Below are 21565 nucleotides of genomic sequence, written 5' to 3' on the forward strand. Positions count from 1 at the left end.
ACCAGCAGAAAAGGGGACAGACCACTGTTGTCCAAAGGAAGTGAGTCATGTTCCATTTGCAGAAAAGTGGCTAATAAAAAAAGTTGATAAAATCCGTAAGTTTAAAAATATTTGGTTATTTTCAAAAAAAGGATTAGGGAGATGTTGAGTCTTCACTTTGAGCAGATTTTCCCTGGTGCTGAGTGTGGTCAAGCTCACATCTTCCCCCACATGGTTCCTTGAGACTTAATGAGGAGGCATATTCTTGTACATATTTCTTCCATTCACCTCATTAATTTCTAGCACATTATTCCAATTGTAGTTAAATCATTAATTGTGTAATTAGTTGATGGTCTAATTTTACTCTCTTCTCTTCCTTTTATCCTTCCCTCCTCCCATTCTATCTCTTTTGGATAGATTTACAAGTGAACAACAACTGAAGCAAAGACGTTTCAACAACTCTTTGGTTTATTTTAACCAAACTTTTTCTACGTAGTTTTAGATAGTTAAAAAATCAATAAGGCATTATTGAAAGCATGTTTTTCCAGGCCTTTTTGAGCTTAAAAATTAAAGACAATATCCCAAGGAAAGGATGCAGCTACATTTTTTAGACAATAAACTTCAAACACTCATATTTCATGTATTTCTTTATATCAAAACTAAACTGAATATTTAAACTAGAATGATAGAGCATATAAATTCAATGACTTAGCTATCACTCATTCTAAGAATACAAACATATCAGTGACTCAATCAAAAGAGCACATTTTAAAACTATATAGAAAAATTTATAATTTCGAAAGGCTCAAATTAACCAGTTTAGAATGTACAAATTTGGTCCAAAAACTGGAAACCAACTCCTGTAAAATTAGCATATTTTATACAAATGAATGAATCCAGCAAATAATACAAGATCCCTGTGTACTCCTGTGAACTCAACTTCCTTCTGTGCCTTTGTGTCAATGTTGTAGCCATAGCATTGCTGATCGAGATACATAAAAGTCCCAGTGATTCTGACTGGATGTGTGGCTGCCTGTCGCCTTTCCCTGCACATCCTGTGTGAGTCCCTCTATATATAGAGAGGAAGTCCGTGTGTGTGTGTGTGTGTGTGTGTGTGTGTGTATATATATATATATTGGACTTGGCAAGGTTTATTTGGAAGGGCAGAGTCTATCCCCAGGTCCTGAGTGTGCACTGGAGGGAAAGGGGTGGATTTCAGGGAACTTTCTTGCTGTGTTGGATGCTCTTGGGGAACAGCTGTGGGCCCAGCCAGAGCTGCAGCAAGAGGACAGCATGGCACATATGCTGGGCAGCAGAGCTGCAGGATGTGGAGGGCTGTGTGTTCCAGGAGAGCTCCATGAGCCCCAGCCCCAGCAACCTGAGCAGGTGTGTGAGCCAGTGTGCAGTCCTGGCCCCCAGGAGGTGGGGCAGTGTGTGGAAATACCAGATGTAGAACTGGTAGTGGAGGGGGTGGCTGAAGCAGATGCCAGTGAAGTTAGAGGTGAAGAGGGTAGAAACGATCTGGCTGGGTGTGAGGGGCTGGGGTGGAGCCTTACTTTTGGAGGGATCCTCCAGCAGGGACAAGATACATTCCCCCATCCTGTGCCACCAGTAGAGGGTAAACAGCAAGAGCAAGGTGAGGTGGGTGGCTAGCAGGGCCAGGTGGAAGGCACAGTGCAGGCAGAGAGCCCCTGGGAAGAAGCGCCAGTTCACTGTCCAGCAGAATAGAAACTGGCGGCCAAGGTCAAAGGAGCGAGACAGGTAGCCAGTGGGCTTCTCCAGCAGGAAGAGCAGCCCCAGCACCACCTGAAGGCCAACATAGATGCCCAGCTTGCGGAGGGCCCCACGGGAGCCAAACCGTGTGAGGAAAAGAAGCAGCAACCGAGGGGCGCAGAGCCTCACATTCCTCTTCACGGAGGCTGCCAGGCTGGAACACCGGCAGCCCCAGCCCCAGCCCTGGGCCAGCAGGAGGCTGATACTGAGGGCGCTGAGTCATAGAAGAGTCACAGCACAAAGGTTCGTTCGGGGTCTCTGACTTCCCGCAATGGTGGAGTGAACACAGTAGGAGGCGTGGCACATGAAAAATAAGACGAAGGGAGGTACTTTGTAGGTCTGGTGGTAGATCAAGAAGACAAGCAGCAAGGTGGCCAGGTAGAGCACAGCAAAGATATTTTGGGCATGTGAATGTCAGTGCCTTGGCCCAGGGGCATAGAACAGCCCCATAAAGTGGGACACAAAACCAGCTGGGTACACAAGTGGTCCACTGTCATTCCACAGCTGGGTCTAGTCATAAGTACCGCTGATGACGCCTTCCACCTGGGCCACGTAGGCCTTCTGGTCGATTTCTGTGTCTTTCACTAATTTTCAGACTTCGTAATAACAGTCATTCAGGTACCTGTAGAGGAACTGGCACAGGATGTGCAGGGAAAGGAGAAAGACAGCCACACATCCAGGTGAGGCAGGTTTGAGAAAACATGGGCAGGGCCAGGTGCAGTAATCCAAGCACTTTGGGAGGCCGAGGCAGGGGAATCACCAGAGGTCAGGAGTTCGAGACCAGCCTGAGCAACATGACGAAACTTCATCTCTACTAAAATACAAAATTTAGCCAGGTGTGGTGGTGGGTGCCTGTAATCCCAACTACTTGGGAGACTAAGGAAGGAGAATTGCTTGAACCTGAGAGGTGGAGGTTGTAGTGAGCCAAGATTGTGCCACTGCACTCAGTGAGCCGAGATTGCACCACTGTACTCCATCCTGGGTGAGAGAGCAAGACTCCATCTCAAAGAAGAAGGAAGGAAGGAAGGAAGGAAGGAAGGAAGGAAGGAAGGAAGGAAGGAAGGAAGGAAGGAAGGAAGGAAGGAGGGATGGAAGGAAGGAAGGAAGGAAGGAAGGAAGGAGGGACGGAAGGAAGGAAGGAAGGAGGGAAGGCAAAGAAAGAGAACATGGGCAGATGCAGTACAGATTTGACTCAAAAGCAACTTGTTTCAGTGGGTCGAATTGATCTATGTACCCTTCTAAAGCACTCAAATGGTTAAGAATGTCACCAGACGAATCTCCGAGTAAAAACCAAAGCCCAAAAAGACTGCCCCCAAAAGAGACTCATCATCAAGAACTTCTAGGTCAATTACACATTTTAAGGTCACCAAAGCAGGAGTATCACTAACATGAACTTTTTCTTCAGGGTCTGCTAAACAATGACAGTACTCAATCAGGAAAGTAAATGAACTTATTGGGACTGATTTTAAATTATTTCAATTGCTGAATGAGCACTATATTAATTTTCATCATTGTCCCACCCCAGACTTCTGCTAAAGTCCTAGTGTTTCAATTAATTTACAAAAAGTCTTAAAAGGCAAGTTAATTATCATTTCACACTCAAGTGAATCAGCTTTTACTTTGAGTTTCCAGAATAACAAAGTAAGTCTTTGATATGCTTTGGCTGTGTCCCCACCCAAATCTCATCATGAATTGTAGCTCCTGTAATCTCCACATGTTGTGGGAAGGACTCGGTGGGAGGTCACTGAATCTCGTAGGTAGATTTTTCCCATGCTGTTCTCATGATAATGAATAAGCCTCACGAGATCTGATGGTTTTATGAAGGGAAGTTCCCTGAAAGCACTGTTTTGCCCGTTGCCATGTAAGATGTGTCTTTGCTTCTCCTTTGCCTTCCACCATGATTGTGATGCCTCCCCAGGCATGTGGAAATGCGAGTCCATTAAACCTCTTTTTCTTTATAAATTACGCAGTCTTGGGTATTTCTTCATAACAGTTTGAAAATGGACTAGTACAGCCTTAATGAAAATTGCCCTTTGAGTGTAAAAATTACAGGGCCAGAGGAAATCTTTCAAAAGCAAGCAATCTTGGATTCTGTCTACAAGTTGTGATTAATCCACCTGGGACAAGAAAGAATATGTGTTTTCAAATGGCCACCTGTCTGTTGCAATAAATAGTATTTTCAAAAGTAAGGGATGTGGGAGTAGAGCAGTAGCATTTAGTCAGCTTAATTTATTAACACACTTAGTGTGTACTCTAAATGTACTCTGAATGCAGGTGTCTGAGGTGCCAGCCTTCTGAGATGTGCTGGACCTGAGACAGGGGCAAGGGGTAGTGGGTGCTTAGGGCCACCAGGTGCTTTGAGCCATAGCAGAGCTCAACAGTCAACCTCGTCTTCCTAACACACAGTCTGTGGAGGCTGCTGCCCCCGTGAAACTATCCCAACCATCCTCCAGTAAAGTCACAAGCACAGGAGGGAAGAAGTCCAACAGATTTGGGAGATGTAGGAGAAATACATGGAGACAAAACATGGACTACTTCCATTTCAATAAAACTTCTTTGAGCATCTGAGCATCTTTCGTCACTACATTTTTGTCCCCTTGCAAATTTGGTGCGGGTACATAAATCTGCTTCCATGAAGACTTACTGAGTTGACCTTCTGCTAGAATTTGAATTTCAAGCTAGAAATGCAGGGCTAAGGAACACCTGTGATGCTGTGGATGGCCCAGGCAGAAAGTCAGGGCCCACCCAACTGTAGAGCCCCATATCTCCTGGCCGCCAGATGTGCCAACTTCAAAATGAAATAAAAACCAATAATCTCTTCTATCCATTTTAGGTTTGAAAGGAAAATAAAATCTTTGCACCCCAAACTCATTATGCCAAGAAGAAAGTTAAGCTTGGTAACTAAGGCATGCAAAAAAGAAAAAGAAAAGAAAAGAAGAAAACTTGCCTTCCTTTTCGTTCCCACACAGATGGCTGCAATGACAGAAGGCCACACATCTCCCCAGGTGGCCTCCCTCACAAATTGCTCACATGGAAATTTTGTATGGGCCCCCAAATATTTCAGAATACATATCCCCCTCATAACCCATAACCCTAAAGCAGAGTTCTACGGAATCTCACCTCACAGTGTAAAGTAGTAGCTTATCTTCACAGGCATGGGATAAAAACAAGACTAGAATGCCCCCTCCCTCTGCCCACTCTGAAACAAATACATATTTGACTTCTTCCTCTACTCTGTGTTTACCTTATCCTGTATAAAATGAGGACTTACTGAATGCAGATTTACAAGTGCAGATTTACAAATGCATAATTAACTGTTTCTCTAACCCCTCTTTTCACATATAAAACGTGGACTCAGCCAGTGCTAATCAAAGCCTCACTAGAATGTAACACTCAACTCATCGTCTACCTTCCTCCCCTTCTTTTCCTCCTTCCCTTGCTGCTCACTCTTTGCCCTTTAAATATAGAAGTCCTCAAAACCTTCTTTGGAAAAAGCCCTGACCACAAATGCTATTGTGACCTGTGTCTCTTTCTCCTGGACACATCCTCAACCTTGGCAAAATAAACCTCTAAATTGATTCGGATGTGACTCAGATCATTTTTGGTTTACATAGTCCTCTCAGTAAAGGTAATATTGTTTCCTAGTTAAATTTACAAAAACCAGGACAATCGAAGGCTTTTCACTGGACACACGTGGGGTAAATCCAGAGTGCCAGGCTGAGGTTGGTGTGATGTGGAGGTAGTGGGAGTTACCACGAACCTCTACTTTCTCCTGAGCAACCCGGAAGTTCAAAAGCAGTTTTTGCACTGATTCTTACCTACATGTACTTGAGTTGTTTACTCTAGTTTAACTGCCTGATAACTTGCCTCATAGGTGAACTTTTACAAAGCAAAAAGGCAGACTTAAGGAAACAAAAAGATAAAACTGCTTATCCAGAATGAGACCAAATCTGAAACTGGATTCTATTCGACTGCCATTACTAATTCAAAGAACCACTGGAATCTAAGACTGAAATATCTCCACTCCTCTGTTTCTGTCCCTTGCTCTCCCATACCAAAGTTTGGGGTCTAAAAAAGGAAGCCAAATTCAACAGGGACAGATATTTTAGAAGAAAAACTCATTTTATTTCAAACTTCATTTTATTAAATTCAAGGTATTTGTCTCTAGTTGATCTGACGACTCAAAGGTTTCATGTTGGCCTCCTCTGAGGGCTTTGGAAAGCCTCATATGCCCACAGAGGACGCAGCTGATAAAACAGAGACGGCCAGAGACGGTCACTTATCCCAACATCAATGGGTGCTTTCAGTTGATTCAGATGTAATTGAAATGCCCCATTTGCATTGAGTTCGCCAGTGCAGGAAAACACAGAAAAGAAGTGTCGGCCTTGCCCCAGGTTATAAACAATGTCCGGGTTTTTCATGAATTACATCTTATGACTGTCTCTAAATTTGAGAAAATGAATTGTCTAGCCACCAATGTGCACAGATCTCATTTCATTTTCATTCAATATCCACTCCGCAGACAGAAGATAAAAACCAAATGAACAGATCACCAGACTCCACACAGAAGAGAAGACATTCCTGCCAGGGCATAGCCCACACAGTCCCCACCCCATGCCCTCACAGCAGCAAAAGTGTGCTTTAAAACAGCAGATTTCTCTGGCAGCTGTGTGTTTGTAATCACCAAAAGAAATATGTCTCCCACAATAAGCTCAAAACCATCACGTATGTATAGAACGATTAGGTGCAGATGTTGACTCTTGTACAAATATTTTACTATGGATTCAATTATTAAACTTTTGCCATACTTAATCACATAAACTATGCTTGAAGAATATATATGCCTCTTTTCAACACAGCAAATGATGGGTGATGCCTGGATTAAAGGAGGGATAGGACCATGTGCCGCTGTATATTGGGGAAAAATTCATTTTCTTCCTAAAATGACCCCATAGGGTGATACGAGAGTGACTGAAGTCATTTTATTAAAATGTTTAGTGTGAAATAAGGCAAAACTTTTAGAGGCACACACACACACACACACACACCCCCCACGCTAACATCCATGCCTTTCATTATTACAGTTAATTAGTAGAGTAGATTTTACTTAGAAGGGCTTAGTTGACAGATTTGTTTGTGGTAGAGCATTTCCCCCTCCATGGAGCTAGAAATATCATTGTAAATGTGGCGGTTAACAACATCTCTATCTGCCACTAAGAAAGTGTTGACACAGATGTTTGGCTAATCATTTATAGCAAATAGTTATTCCCATAAAGGCTAAGATTAGTCGGAATTGGCATGCACTTCTTTCTTCTGTGAGTCTCATTTGATTATGGATGATGTTTTGTTAGAGTGTATCCATGGAACCTCATAAATGATGTAAAACCCAAGAAAAACACAGACTCTGTGCCAAAACCGAATTAAATACACATCAGAAAAATGTGAGCCTGATTCAGGTTCAGGTACCATGAAACTTGCCTTGGTCTATTGTTGTTAAAACCTTCAGGAAAACTATAAAAAGCAAACTTGACATTAATATCAATTTAAAGTTGGCGTAGCTGCCAACAGTTATTCCACATGAAGCTCAGCTGGCTGCATCGTCTCCAGCACAACATATGGTGGCAGCAATTGCAGCCTCCAAAAGCTGTGAAAAATGGCCCACGCAGACTGGGCAAGGAAAAGCCGTCTTATCTGTGTAGATGTGCTGCCACTGTCAGCATTTTTCTAATGATGAGCACAGACACGTCTGGGAGTTGGATATGGAGGTAGTTGTTCCTCCCACTTGCGCTCTGGGTGAGCAGTGTCAGAGTCTCTTATCAGTGCCATACTCCCTTTCTCCTTCCATCAACTGACCCCAAGAGGTCTATTCAGCATGCCACCACCTCTCTTCTCTCCTTTGCCACCCCCTCCTCACACAGATTCTGGGAAATCCAAGTAGAACTATCCATAGGATTATTTCTGGAGCCTCTCAAGGAATCTGGAAGTCCTCTATCTTATTTCTCTACTATCCACAGTCTCAGGAATGGGGCTTAGGATAACAAGGGCAATACCAAAGCCCAGTCAAGCACTGGGGCCTCCAACCAGGAAAACATCTATTCATTTGTGACTTGAAACATCATGTACTCATACGGTATGTGCCTGCTACTGGGAAGCATTCTACCAGTTGCTGGGGGAGAGGGGAGAGGGACAAAGACCTGGATGTGAAATGGTTGCATAAACTTCACCTGCCTGCCTGTCCACTAGGGAACTGAATCATGGACACCAGAAAGCAAAGTCACAAAGGGAAAGCAGGTAGAAGGTGTGGCGAATTGAAACTCTTGAGTATCAGGTGGGCTAATAACCATTTACCCTGGCAAGGAAATAACTGACATCATGTGAATTGGAGAGAATGCCAAGTAAGCTTCCCCAGGGGAGAAGGCTAAGCCATTAACATTGTGAGTGCACAGAGCACCCAAGTTTGTTGAGGAACCCCATCCTAACACTGAAACCACTACTTATCACAGGAGCGTCTCATGTACAGAAATCTAAGACTCTGACTCCCCTCTTGAGAATTTTTATTTGTATGAAAATATAGCGTTCCATCCAAAATTAATACTGACACTTAATCTCCACTGTGGTGGAAGTAGAAGGTGGAGCCTTTTAGGAGGTAATTAAGAGAGTTCCACCCTCATGATGGATTAGTACCTTATGAAAGGGCTGAAGAGAATGAGCTTAAGGCCCTTTTTGCCTTTCTGTCCCTTCTACCAAGTGAGGACAGAGCACTTTTCCCCTCCTAAAGATGCAGCAACAAAGCCCATCTTGGAAGCAGAGACTGTGCCCTCATCAGACACCAAACCTTGATCTTAGACTTCCCAGACCCTAGTGCAATGGCAAAATACATTTCTGTTCTTTATATATTAGCCACATGGACTAAGACAGCACCTCACACAATCTTCCTCCATCTCTATCTCCCAAATGCAAGTTAAGCTGCTGCTATGCCGTGTAACTTAGCCCAGTGCTCCCCAGTACTCTTCTGTTATAAACTTCTATATATGCCAATCTCAACAAGGAACAAAAGAGGCATGCTCTTTTATTTTAAACAAAATCTGTAAGGAAGAGAGGAGAGAAGAATGGGCAAGCAAACACACAAACACACTCAGACCTTTACATCTTGTTCTGAATGCTTTTTACATTTGTATTTACTTTCAAGATACTTAGTAGGGTCAGCTTCTAATCTCCTACACTCTTCATTACCTGATAACTCCTGGTCCTCCTTGACGACTTGGCTCAGAAGTCAGCAACTGCAGGCCCCTTTGGCCTCTGGGCATCCTTAGCACCCATTCATACATCTACTAGGGACTTATTAGATGGTGTTGACTCACCTTTCCTTTCCCAGCGGAATGAAGTTCTTAAGAGAGGATAACAATGCCTTTAGCAACATTTTATGACAGCTCTGTGCAATCAAACTGGTGACAATGACAAAAACATTGTACACCTGCACTTCCCAATTGGCAGCCACCGGCCACATGTGACGACGGAGCATTTGAAATGAAATGTCAAGGATGTGACTGAGGAACTGAGTCTTTTTTCATTATATTTCATGCTAATTAATTTAAATGTATATCTCAATCACTGCACATGGCTAATGACCCTCATATGGGACCGTGCACCTCCCGAAGCTCCTATACTGCTTGGAAGAGGGAACCCGGCCCACTGTTAATAAAATAAACTGACCTTAGGAGCTAAAACCTATCTTAGTTCTTCGCTTAAATGCTGAAACCTTCTGAAATATCAGGGAAGTTACTCATCTCCATCTTTATTCATTTTCCACACATTTGACCAATTGCCCTGTGCCAACCTGGTGAGACTGCTGTCTTACTAGACTTCCATTCCATGCAGGGCCTCTCCGCAGAAGTGCATGTGAACAGAGACTTGTGCCTTGTGTGGGAAGATCTGGAAGGGAGGCTGTGTGCTCCAAACAGAAGCCCAGTGCCTGAAAAGGCCCCTAAAGTCCTGGTAAGTGAAAAGGGGAGTCTGCTTTTGAAGGCAGCAGTGGAAGAGATGGTCTCCAAACAATGCAGGGCCCTACAGGCGTCAGAACATTTGCATTCTACTTTAAGCACAGTGGGAAGCCATTGGAGGACCCTGACAGGGGCACAATGTAATGTTCCTGAGGGTTTAAACCTCCTCTTCTCCCAGTTGGGAGAACACTAGACACCGGTAGTGGGGCAGGAAGGAGAGCAGGAAGGCAGGTGAGGTCCCCTCCCCAGTGGTCTGGGGGCAGAACTGGCCTGGCCAGAAGGAGGAAGGCAGAGGGACAGAGCCAATAGGATGTCTCCAGGTTCAGCTGGAGCACTGGGAACTCCAGACACAGAGATGCCTCCTGCAGTGAGATCGGAGTGGGTGGCAGAGCTGATTACTGAGAAGTGCAAGATTTCAGCATTGCCAAGGTGGATGAAGGGAAGAAATGTTGGTGATCCCCAAGTGACATCTATGTGGGCATCTATGTGGGTATGTGGCAGGTGAAGGCAAGCAGGGAGATGACCAGAAGAGCTGACCTCAGCAGCCACCACCACCCTTTGCTCTGAGATGTAAAGCCTGTTAACACAAGAAGACACTGTGATGGGAGCAGTCCAGTCACATGCCTCTTGCTCTCTCTCAAAGATTACGGGAGAAGGGCTGCCCAGTGACTGAGCTTGGATCCCAAAAGCTTGGCACAGGGCTGGTGACCTACTGGGGTGCGCAGGATGGCTGCAGCACTTTAAATCCCCCTGGAGCTGTATTTCCCATGGACTGAACCCTTAGATATAGTTGTTGAGAAGAACTGGGATGCCCCCCAGATTTTCTTAAATTTTATTTCTCACAGCGGACTCTCAGCAATGAGATAAATTTAGATTCCCTGTTAAGCAACCCACCATGGTAATTGTGCAAGTATGATGTTTTAAATTACACTTTTATTATCTTGCCTTTCTCTTCCAACTTCTAATTCTCCTTTCTCATCACTCTCTGGTTGTTCCTGATCTGTAACCCTTCCTCCTCACAGGACAGTCATTAAACGGCTCCGATCTCCAGTAAATGGTGGAAAGAATGAATGGGTTTGGCTTTAAACACTCCTAAGTAGACAGTTGGGAAGTGGTCGAAAATTAAAACCAGGCAGCTTAATGATATTAATATGATCTGTTCGAGAAAATGAGCCTCAGCCCCTTGTCTCTGGGCTTGGCTTTGTCTATGACCTCAGAGTCAGAGGGAACAACTGGGAAGGGGAGGCTGTTGGTGACCAGGCCCCCCGGCAGAGGAAACCATGCAGTGGGGCTCCTCTCTAGTCCCCAGATAACTTCGCTCGCCTCACATGGAAACAGGAAATCTGGCTTCTTCGGGTCAGAATGGACAGCCAACGGTTCCCGCAGAGATGAGGCTGGTGGAGGCTGAGTGGATAATCCCTCAGCATCTCTCCAGCACCTCTTTCCCAACTCTGCCTGAATACGGAGAGCTGCAATCAACCCACATAAACCCCAGGCAGCCCGTTGGGGCTAATGTTTTTACTTGCTGGGATCTCACTGAAAACTTTACAAACGGAGGAACTTTTACAAATTTGCCATCAAGAATTCAGAAAGTGCGATCAGCTACAGCCTGGTGAATACAATGACCTGGTGCAAGGATGTGATATTCATACCCAAATGTCTCAGTGAGGATTTGGGGTTGGTCATTTCTTTTGATTTATCATTGAGGGCAAATAAAAGGTGAATTATATTAACATCCTGTCAAGAATAGCAGTGCCACGATTGTTTGTCATTTCATTGCCCCAAATATATCGAGCACCATATCAACCACAGACAACAGGGAAGCCTAAAATGGACTCTTTTAAAATCATGCATAAAATGGTAACTTTCTAACAACAATGCTGATTATTTTGATCTCTAGAACAGGAGGCAGGCAGGAGGGAATGCATTTTGTCAGACACAAAGACTGTTCCAGGTTGTCCTCATTGGCATCTTCGGATGCATTCTACTCACACTAAAACAAATCTGTTCAGACTCACTGATTCCCCAGTCACACATGGATCATCCTAGTAGCACAGGAAGGATCTAAAGCAAGTACAGTCCTGATGCCCCTAATGAGAATGAAGTGAACAAGGGTGGCAAAGTTCTAAGATAGCCCCTGAAAGTCTCCATTTTCCCCCGGCCCCAGTATACACAAATTGTCACCCAGTTATTAAATCAATTACTAATCTAGGTTCTGCTGTGAAGAGATCTTGCAGATAAAATCAAAGTCTTGAAGATGAATCCAATAAATTGACTTCAAGATACAGAGATTTTCCTGGGTGGCCCTGATCTAATCAGGTGATGAGGCTCTTCCTGAAGAAAGATATTTGAGGGTGACGGGAATTCAACATGAGGGAGATTCTCTACTGCTGGTTTGAAGGTGGAAGGGCCCATGTGGCAAGGAATGTGGGTGGCCTCTAAGAGCTGGAGTTCTCATTCCTACAGTTAGGAGGAACTGAATTCTGCCAACAACCTGTATGAGGCGGAAACAGATTCTTCCCAAAGGCTCCAGAAATGAAAAATGTGCAGCCAGCACCCAAATTCACTGCACAAAACCTTTAGCAGAAAATCCAGCCTCATTGAACTCTGACTTCTGACCTGTAAGATCTATGAACTAATGAACAGTTATTGGTTTCAGTAATTAAGTTTGTGGTAACATTTATGCACCAAAGGAAAACTACAAATTCTGTTTTGGAGCCAACAGATAAAGACTTCTAAGCAGATGCCATGGCCACACAACGTCTCTGCTCAACCTCGGTTTCCTCACCATACTGGCGTGGCAATGCCTGTTCGTCATGCCTCATTGGGAAGGGGCGAGGACTGTCAAGAAAATGCTTAGAAGACTCTCATAAAAATAGAACTTGCCACCAAAGGTAGAATAAATCCTACTCTTGTTGTCAATGAGTATAAATAATTATGGTCATTCTCATTTTCACTGTTGGAGACATTTCTTTCTTTTTTTTTATTATTATTATACTTTAAGTTCTAGGGTACATGTGCATAACGTGCAGGTTTGTTACATATGTATACTTGTGCCATGTTGGTGTGTTGCACCCATCAACTCGTCAGCACCCATCAACTCGTCATTTATATCAGGTATAACTCCCAGTGCAATCCCTACCCCCTCCCCCCTCCCCATGATAGGCCCCAGTGTGTGATGTTCCCCTTCCCTAGTCCAAGTGATCTCATTGTTCAGTTCCCACCTGTGAGTGAGAACATGCGGTGTTTGGTTTTCTGTTCTTGTGATAGTTTGCTGAGAATGATGGTTTCCAGCTGCATCCATGTCCCTACAAAGGACACAAACTCATCCTTTTTTATGGCTGCATAGTATTCCATGGTGTATATGTGCCACATTTTCTTAATCTAGTCTGTCACTGATGGACATTTGGGTTGATTCCAAGTCTTTGCTATTGTGAATAGTGCCACAATGAACATATGTGTGCATGTGTCTTTATAGCAGCATGATTTATAATCCTTTGGGTATATACCCAGTAATGGGATGGCTGGGTCATATGGTACTTCTAGTTCTAGATCCTCGAGGAATCGCCGACATTTCTTTTTTTACCACAATGTTATTTGAAAAAATATAGTACCAGGAAAATAGCCTTTCCCAGGCAGCAATGCTTGGAAGGCGGGCATTCATTGAGATGTTGGTGGTTGTTTCTTGAAGCAGGATGCCAAGGTCTAATAATCATCACATTGTCGGAGAGTCACAGAATATCAGAGATGAAAGGTCCTGAGAGGTCCTGCAGTGGGGGAACTTGCTCAGTATTATCCAACCTGGCACTTTTTTCCTCCCTGAACCAAAAAGCACTCTCCTCCAGCCACTCGGCTGAATCTCATGGAAATGGAGTGGTCCATGGAACCCACTTTGAGGAGCTGGTTGAGAAGCTAATGAAAACCAACAAACAAATGAAGATCTGCGGACTCTCCGTAGCAGGTGATCTGGTCCTTCCATCATGCGGGGCTGTGAGAGTCCCTGCACCCCACCTAGGGCCCAGAGCTCTCTGCCAGCTTTCAGACACCCATCGCCCCCGTTTGTCCTTGGACCTCAATGTTCCAGGCCCTCTGGGCAAACAAAATGAGCTCTAGTAACAATATTTAAGGTGAGTGGCACTGCCCTTCAATGCACAGGGAAATGTACATCCTCAACATGTTCACTAAGAAGTTAAAGGCATTTTTAGTGGGAAAATATTTGGCTAGATAAGAGAATGAAAAATCACTGTCCTTAAAAAAAAACCCCACCTTTTAACTTATCCAAATTCCACAAAAATAAACACTTTGTCTACTTGCAAATAAAAGATGTGGCATTTAAAACAAGACCTGCTCTGCCAGATAAAGAAGTATATTATAAATCAACAGGAATTTATATTGTATGGCCTTGGGCCAAGATAATAGGCAGATCAAGGGAACAGAGTAGACAGTCCAGAAATAGCCTCTCACATGCAGGGACTAACATATGAGCAATATGACTTAAAAAGATGAATTACTCAAGAACAAAGTCTATAAAACTTGCTAAGTCTTTGGGAAAAAGAAAAAACAAAATTAATCACCAACTCATCTTATTTTAAAATAAATTTCAAATGGAAAACAAATTTAAGTATAACCTCTAAATACACTAAAAAAAAAAATAATAAAATAAATATTTAATCCCGGGGTTAAGAAAGAACTTTTCTACCTAATCCCAGAAATGAAACACAAAAATAATTTCAGGATTTGACTACATATAAATTTCTATATTAAAGAAAAACATAAATGAAAAGGCAAAGAAAAATGGAAAGAAAATATTTGCAACATTTATGAAAGACAAATGTTTACTGTTATACAGATGTAAATGAATAAGAAAAAGCTGAATTCCCCAAAAGGAAAATGGACAAAAGACAAGAATAGGCAAAGTAAACTGAAACACAAATGGCCAATAAATATGTGAAAATATATTTGACCTCACTGGTAATTGAATAAATGGAAACAAAATAATGAGTTATCTGTCCAATAGAGTATAATAAAAATGAGTGATAATCCTTCCTGCTGGTTTGGTTATGGGAACTGAGTCAGCTGAAGGGAGGGTAAATTTTAAAATTTCAGGAAGACAATGTAAGAAAAAAAAATCAAAACTTGGAAATAGGCAAAAGGATGGCTCTGTCTTTCCACGTTCTCATTAGGGGTAACTGCCTTTGCTTTGACTTACTATTTTCTATTGATTAGAATCTACCACAGCCATGTGAGGGTCCCTGGTATTATAACACACAGAACACTGACAGCAATGCCCATGAGTCTTGTCTGGTGTTGACACAAAGGAACAACGCCCCGTAGACTTGGAAAGGACTGCAGCCCGAGCAATCACGGTGTCCTTGTATGACTGCAAATAACCTTCCTCCGAGGCTTCTGCGACCTCTTTCTGCACTCTGTCCCCACGCTGCTGCAGCCTCACTGTCCTGCTGGCTGTCGCACTGCATTAGAGAAATACATCTTTGACATTTGCTCTGTATGTGTTTGTATGAAAGTCATGTTTTTAACTTTTTAAAAATGATACTTTGACAGAAATTTGGCAAATATGTATCAGAGTTCTCAAGTGAATACCTCTTTTCTACAACAGTAATGTCACTTCTAGGAATTTTCCCTCTGACTAGAATTAGATAGAAGTGGAGAGACATCAGCAAGGAAGTTTAGGTGGCTTTGTCTTATGATGATAGTCAAAAAAAAAAAAAGGCACTGGTTCTCAACCTGGGTTGATTTTGTCCTCCAGGGGACATTTGGCAATGTCTGGTGACAGTGTTGATTGTCACAGCTAGGGGAAGGGATGTTTCTGGCATCCAGTAGGCAGAGACTAGAATGTGAAGCCACATCCTGCAGTGGCCAGGACAGTGTCCCCAAAAAGGGTGGGCTGACCCAAACTGCCCGTGGTACCGAGGCTGAGAAACCCTCACTTAATATACCACCCTAGGGATTAGGAGGGATAAATTAAAGTGGAATGTTTTGCAACCATTTTCATTATGATTTTTTTTTAAAAAAAAACTATGATATTGTCAGTGTGTATTTATGTTTAAGACTTATTGTTAAGTAAAAACATTATAAAATTATATTTGTGGTGTTCATATGATCAGAAAAAATACATTAATTAAAATTTCAGATGTAAAGAATATTACATCTTTCATGTTTTCCAGAGAATGAATACATTTTTGTATGTATGTATATATACAGAGAGAGGGAGAAAGAGAAAGTAGCATATAAATAAAAATACATACATTTTATTACCTATTACAGTATTTATTCTTCTACACAATTCTCAGTTCACGTGTATACAGGAGCTTTGTTACATCCTGCACGGATGCCTGAGGTTCCACCACTAAGGAGTCTGGTCTCTAAGTGAAGAAGTCGTTAACGCTGTTTATGTAAAGCCTGTGTCTTGGAGACAGGACGTTAAATCTTTATCAGTTAGATGCATTAGGTATGAAATGGCCAATTGGATTGGCAGGCGTGCCTGTCACTCAGCACCACCCTGGGACCAGACAGCTTTGGTGACCCAGCTGGAGAGGTGCTCCAGAGCTGGGCTGACCCTGAGAAGGCTCCACTTCAGAGCAGCACAGGGAGGAGATGAGGCCCCACTGCTTTCCCGAGGGCCAGGCCTCATGTCAAATTGCAGAAACAGACTGAGCACAGAGCCATGGAGAGCTGAGGAGTGGGCAGGCTTGTCCATTCCAACTTCTACCTCTGCCTCTGATCCTCATCTGTGGAATCAGGGCGGTGAACCAGAAGCCTCTGGAGTTTCTCAGTGCTCTGATCCCGTGAATTCCTCCTCTGTCCCCACGATTTCGCAATGAAAGGATGCTTCCCATTCTCACCAAGTGCCTGTTGAAACTGTTTGCTCAGCCTGACAACTCTCTTCTGTTACTTTCAAATGATCACGGGCTCCCAGGAGGAAAGTTTAGGTAAACCTCTCTTCAAGTGCTGCGTCCTAAAATTTCCAAAGAACTGTCCACCTTTGAAGGGCTCTCAGGACCTGGGACGCGTGACCACGGACATCCGGGGATAAGTCAGCGCTGTGTCCTGGGGAGAAGGAGGCGCCGGGTTGCTGGCTCCAGGCTGCATCCCCTCCTCTGGGTCTGTGCTGGTCCTGTACTTCATAGCATGATTTTCCCCTTATTCCTTAAGGCTCAACAAGCCTTCTACTGCTCTCCGTCACTTTATCCTGGGAGTTGGATGTTTGCCTGGTTTATTAGCGCATGTAAATGCCTACCCCAGATTGCTATGTGATTTTCAAAATGCTGAATTCTGTAGATTCTTTGAGATCAGTGACTTTCACTCTCTCAATCCATTTCTATTGGGCTGAACTGGGAAGTATGATGGGGAGAGAAAAGAACATCTCTAAATAGCAACAAAACAAGAGAAGAAAAACCTCCACAGTGTCTTGAACTTCACACACTTATGCAAGGCTGGGGCCAGTGTTCTCAACCCTGGCACTATTGACATGTCAGGCGGGACAATTCTTTGTGTTCGGAGGCCACAGTGTATTTGTTTCAAAGTGTATTTTCACCAATTGTAGCACCAGCTTCACTCTATTTCTCCCACCTTCCAGGACAATTAATTAAGACATTCAATCACAGAATTACACCCATTTCTGGACAGCACTCCATCTGACCATGGCCTGTGTATTAGTCAGGGCTCTCTAAAGGGACAGAACTAATAGGATAGATGTATACATGAAGGGGAATTTATTAGGAGAATTGGCTCACATGATCAGTATTGTAGGGTATTTAGCAATGTCCCTAGGCTATACCTACTAGATACCAGTAGCACTGCCCTTAACCCCCATTACAGGGTGAAAAGTCAAAAATTTAAAAATGTCATATCTAGGGCAGGACAGGGATCCATGTGCCCTGTTGAGCAATGGCCTTCACTGTGAAGGTGCAGAAGGAGCCCAGAGCTCGTCTCTCGTCTGCGTAGATGGATGCCTCCTCTTGGTGGCCTGCAAGGATGTGGTTGGTCCCAGACCATACGTCTGAAGAGTCATCAGTCCCGTTGAGCAGTAGCCCATAGCTGGGAAGGTTTATAAAAACTGGTCCAGTACATACATGCAAGCGTTACAAGTGATCATCTTTGTGGTAGAAATTGTGATTATTAGGAATGATAATATGTTCTTTTTTGTATTCATTCATGCAACCTAAATTGTCTGTTTATTCGTTTAGTAATTTTTTAAAAGCTCAAGAAATGGAAGAAATGAGAGAGATGTTTCATATACTCTTAGGTGATGTGGCAGACACACCTAAGGTCACCCCTCCCCAGTGATCTATGTTTTGGATAATCCACTCCCCTGAGCATAAAGGGGCTTGTGACGTAATTCTAGATAATAGAATACAGCAAATGTGATGGTTACATCTGATGTGAGATTCCGCCTTAGCAGGTGGGGGCAAGAGAGACTCTCTTGCTGACTTGTGTAAGAAGGCTGCTGTCCTATAGGAAGGACTGTGAGAGGCCACGTGGCAGGATTCTTGGGAGCCCCCGGATGCTGAGAGTGGTCCCCAGCTGATGTGGTTTGGCCGTGTCTCCATCCAAATCTCATCTTGAATTGTAGCTCATATATTTCCCACGTGTTGTGGGAGGGACTCAGTGGGAGATAATTGAATCATGGGGGTGGTTCCCCCATACTTTCTCATGGTAGTGTCACAAGATCTGATGGTTTTATAAGGGGAAAGCCCTTTTGGTTGCCTCTCATTCTCTCTTGCCTGCTGCCATGTAAGACGTGCCTTTTACCTTCCACCATGATGATGAGGCCTCCCCAGCCATGTGGAACTGGGTTCCTTAACTCCATTAAACCTCTTTTTTTTCTTATAAATTACCCCATCTCAGGTATGTCTTTATCAGTAGTGTGAAAATGAACGAATACACCAGCTGACCGCCCCCCAAAAAAGGATCTTCAGTCCTACAACCACCAAAAACCTGAGAGAGCCTTTGACAGGACCACAGCCCTGACTGACCTGATTGTAGCCTGCTGAGACCCAGAGCGGAGGCCACAGTTGGGCTCTGCTTGAACTTGTGACCTACTGAGAGCGGAGGTAACTGATGTGTGATATTTCAAGTCACTAGGCTGTGGTCATTTGTTATGCAGCCACAGGTAACAAACACAGACAGCTTCCCTCTCCTTTGAGAACACATCAGCCAAATGCCTTTCATAAGTATTGCAGCTACCTCTAGGCTAAGAGAATGTGAACCCTTGAGTATTCAGTACCTGCCAGATCAGAACTTACAGGACATTGAGGGGGACATGCAGCCTGGAAGACCTGGAAGCTGATCTGGTACTTGCAGCTCTGCCTTGATGGACTCCTAGGCACACAAGCAATGCCAAAGAGCACCAACCCCAGACAGGGACACCCTGTGATGGTGGGGGCGGGGGGCAAGGCAAATCAATACCCCTCTGTAATCTGGTCTGGTCACAAACGAAAACAAGAATGTGGTCAATACCACAAATATGCCTAGGCATCCCCCACCCCTGGCGAATGTGAGCAGCTGCTGCTTTTTCACCAATTGTAGCACCAGCCTCACCCCATTTCTCCCACCTTCCAGGACAATTAAATAAGACATTCAATCACAGAATTCCTCCCATCTCCAGACAGCACTCCATCTGACCATGGCCTGTGTATTAGTCAGGTTCTCTAAAGGGACAGAACTAATAGGATAGATATATATATGAAGGGGAGTTTATTAGGAGAATTGGCTCACATGATCACAAGGGGAAGTCTCACAATAGGCCGACTGCAAGCTGAGGAGCCAAGAAGCCAGTCTGAGTCCCAAACTTCAAAGGTAGAGAGGCTGACAGTGCAGCCTTCAGTCTGTGGCTAAAGGCCTGGGAGCCCCTGGCAAACCACTGGTGTAAATCCAAGAGTCCAAAAGCTGAAGGACCTGGAGTCTGATGTTCAAGGGCAGGAAGCTTCCAGCATGGGAGAAAGATGAAGGCTGGAAGACTCAGCAAGTCTGCTCATTCCAACTTCTTCTGCCTGCTTTATTTTAGCTGCTGTGGCAGCTGATGGTGCCCACCCAGTTTAAGGGTGGATCTGCCTCTGCCAGTCCACTGGCTCAAATGTTAATCTCCTTTGGCAACACTCTCACAGGCACACCCAGGAACAATCCTTTGCATCCTTCAATCCAACCAAGTTGACACTCAATAGTATCCATCACAACCTGTTTCCTTGACTCTCCCCAAGATCACCTCATATAAGCCAAACCCTCCAAGTCTTTCCCAAGGCCCTCTCACTGCTGCTGCTGAGCTGCTGCTGGCTCCCGGTGGTGCACAGCCTTCCTTGTTGTGATGAGCCAGCCAGTCGATGGCCTCAACTTGGCTGGGCTACAGGTGTGTTTCTGGTGGCCTCTGGATGACATCACTGACAAGATTATGACCAAGCTAATTTTGATGCATCCCAGTTTCAGCATCAAATTTGGAAAACATTCATTTAAAAATAACCCATACCAAGGTTTTCACAAAATACAATCAAAATCCAGGGCATATTAGTAGGTAGCTCATACGTGTACCTGTTCCGTGCTTGCTGTTGTCATTGATGTCTGGAATGAAGTAATGAATTAGAAAGTCTTCAAACACCAAAGAATGATTTCATGAACTATATTTACATAGTGTATATACCACATATAACATAATTACTATGTACTAAAAGATGAGAAATTATAATTGTGCATTTTAGAAAGATTTGGTCAAAAGAGGAGGAGGGATGAGGATTTTATCATGATTCTCAATTTCCCAAGCATTTCTTTAAATTAGAAGCTTACTGTACTAACTAGAAATGGTGGATGGGTTTTTAGCTTCAATTCCACCCATCATGTCCCATCTAAATGCTCTGAGGTGGTAACAACAAACTGTGTCCTAGATCTTCTTCAAGCTGAAGTGTTTTGGGGTGATCGCATATTCCAATAATGCCCCCTGGAGGCCAGCCTGGCCAGGGCCAGTGGACACTTGTCCCCACAGAAGCAGGTCTGTGCCACTGCTCAGTTGCCAGGGTTTGCTTTTCCACCCTGATCCAGCTGCTAAACTGTCCCTATCACGTGTCCCTCACCCACTACCAGGCGGTAACTCCTAGCTCATGCAATTTCCGGTGCTCACCTCTTGCTGTCCCCCATCTGGCCCTATTATAAGTTTGTGTCCATGTTGCATTCAGTGCATGAGACACTGAGAGCGGTCTCCAGCCAACAGCCACCCATGACTCATTGACAGAAGAGAAAGGGGACACAGGGAAGAAATCTGTTACACCGGTGAGACAGAAGCTGCCCCTTTGCACAGGTGCATGGTGGGGAAGTGGGGAAGGCAGAGACATCCCAGCTGTACTGCAAAAAGACCACATTTTGAAAGATGGTTTCAAGGCCAGGTGTGGTGGCTTACGCCTGTAATCCCAGCACTTTGGGAGGCTGAGGTGGGTGGATCACAAGGTCAGGAGTTCGAGGCCAGCCTGGCCAACATGGCGAAACCCCGTCTCTACTAAAAATGCACAAATTAGCCAGGCGTGGTGGTGGGCGCCTGTAATCCCAGCAACTCAGGAGGCTGAGGCAGGAGAATCGCTTGAACTTGGGAGGCGGAGGTTGCAGTGAGCCGAGATCATGCCATTGCACTTCAGCCTGGGCGACAAGAGCAAGATTTCATCTAAATAAATAAATAAATAAAAATAAAATGAAAGATGGTTTCAAACCATGTGTTCAGTCAGATGTAGAAAATATATAATAGCAAAATAAGCTTTGCTATAGGCTTGATTGAGTATATAGCCTGAAAATAGAGGGAATCAGTGAATAAAGTC

At 44.0% G+C, this 21565-nt stretch overlaps 1 long non-coding RNA gene and 1 pseudogene across 2 annotated transcripts; both read right to left on the minus strand.

Moving 5' to 3' along the window:
* Positions 1-1114: 1114 nt before the first annotated feature.
* Positions 1115-13731, minus strand: LOC112626234 (annotated as a pseudogene). The gene is made up of 2 exons (XR_003119845.1): positions 13644-13731; positions 1115-2336 (listed from the first exon to the last, which is right to left on the minus strand). The product of XR_003119845.1 is annotated as a dol-P-Man:Man(5)GlcNAc(2)-PP-Dol alpha-1,3-mannosyltransferase pseudogene (transcript).
* Positions 13732-15745: 2014 nt separating this feature from the next.
* On the minus strand, positions 15746-21227 carry LOC112626326. Its single transcript, XR_003119864.1, has 3 exons — positions 19491-21227; positions 19019-19197; positions 15746-17104 (listed from the first exon to the last, which is right to left on the minus strand). It is a non-coding gene; the product is annotated as an uncharacterized LOC112626326 (long non-coding RNA).
* Positions 21228-21565: the final 338 nt, after the last annotated feature.

The sequence above is a fragment of the Theropithecus gelada genome, chromosome 6 (assembly GCF_003255815.1).
Source record: "Theropithecus gelada isolate Dixy chromosome 6, Tgel_1.0, whole genome shotgun sequence".
NCBI lineage: Eukaryota > Metazoa > Chordata > Mammalia > Primates > Cercopithecidae > Theropithecus > Theropithecus gelada.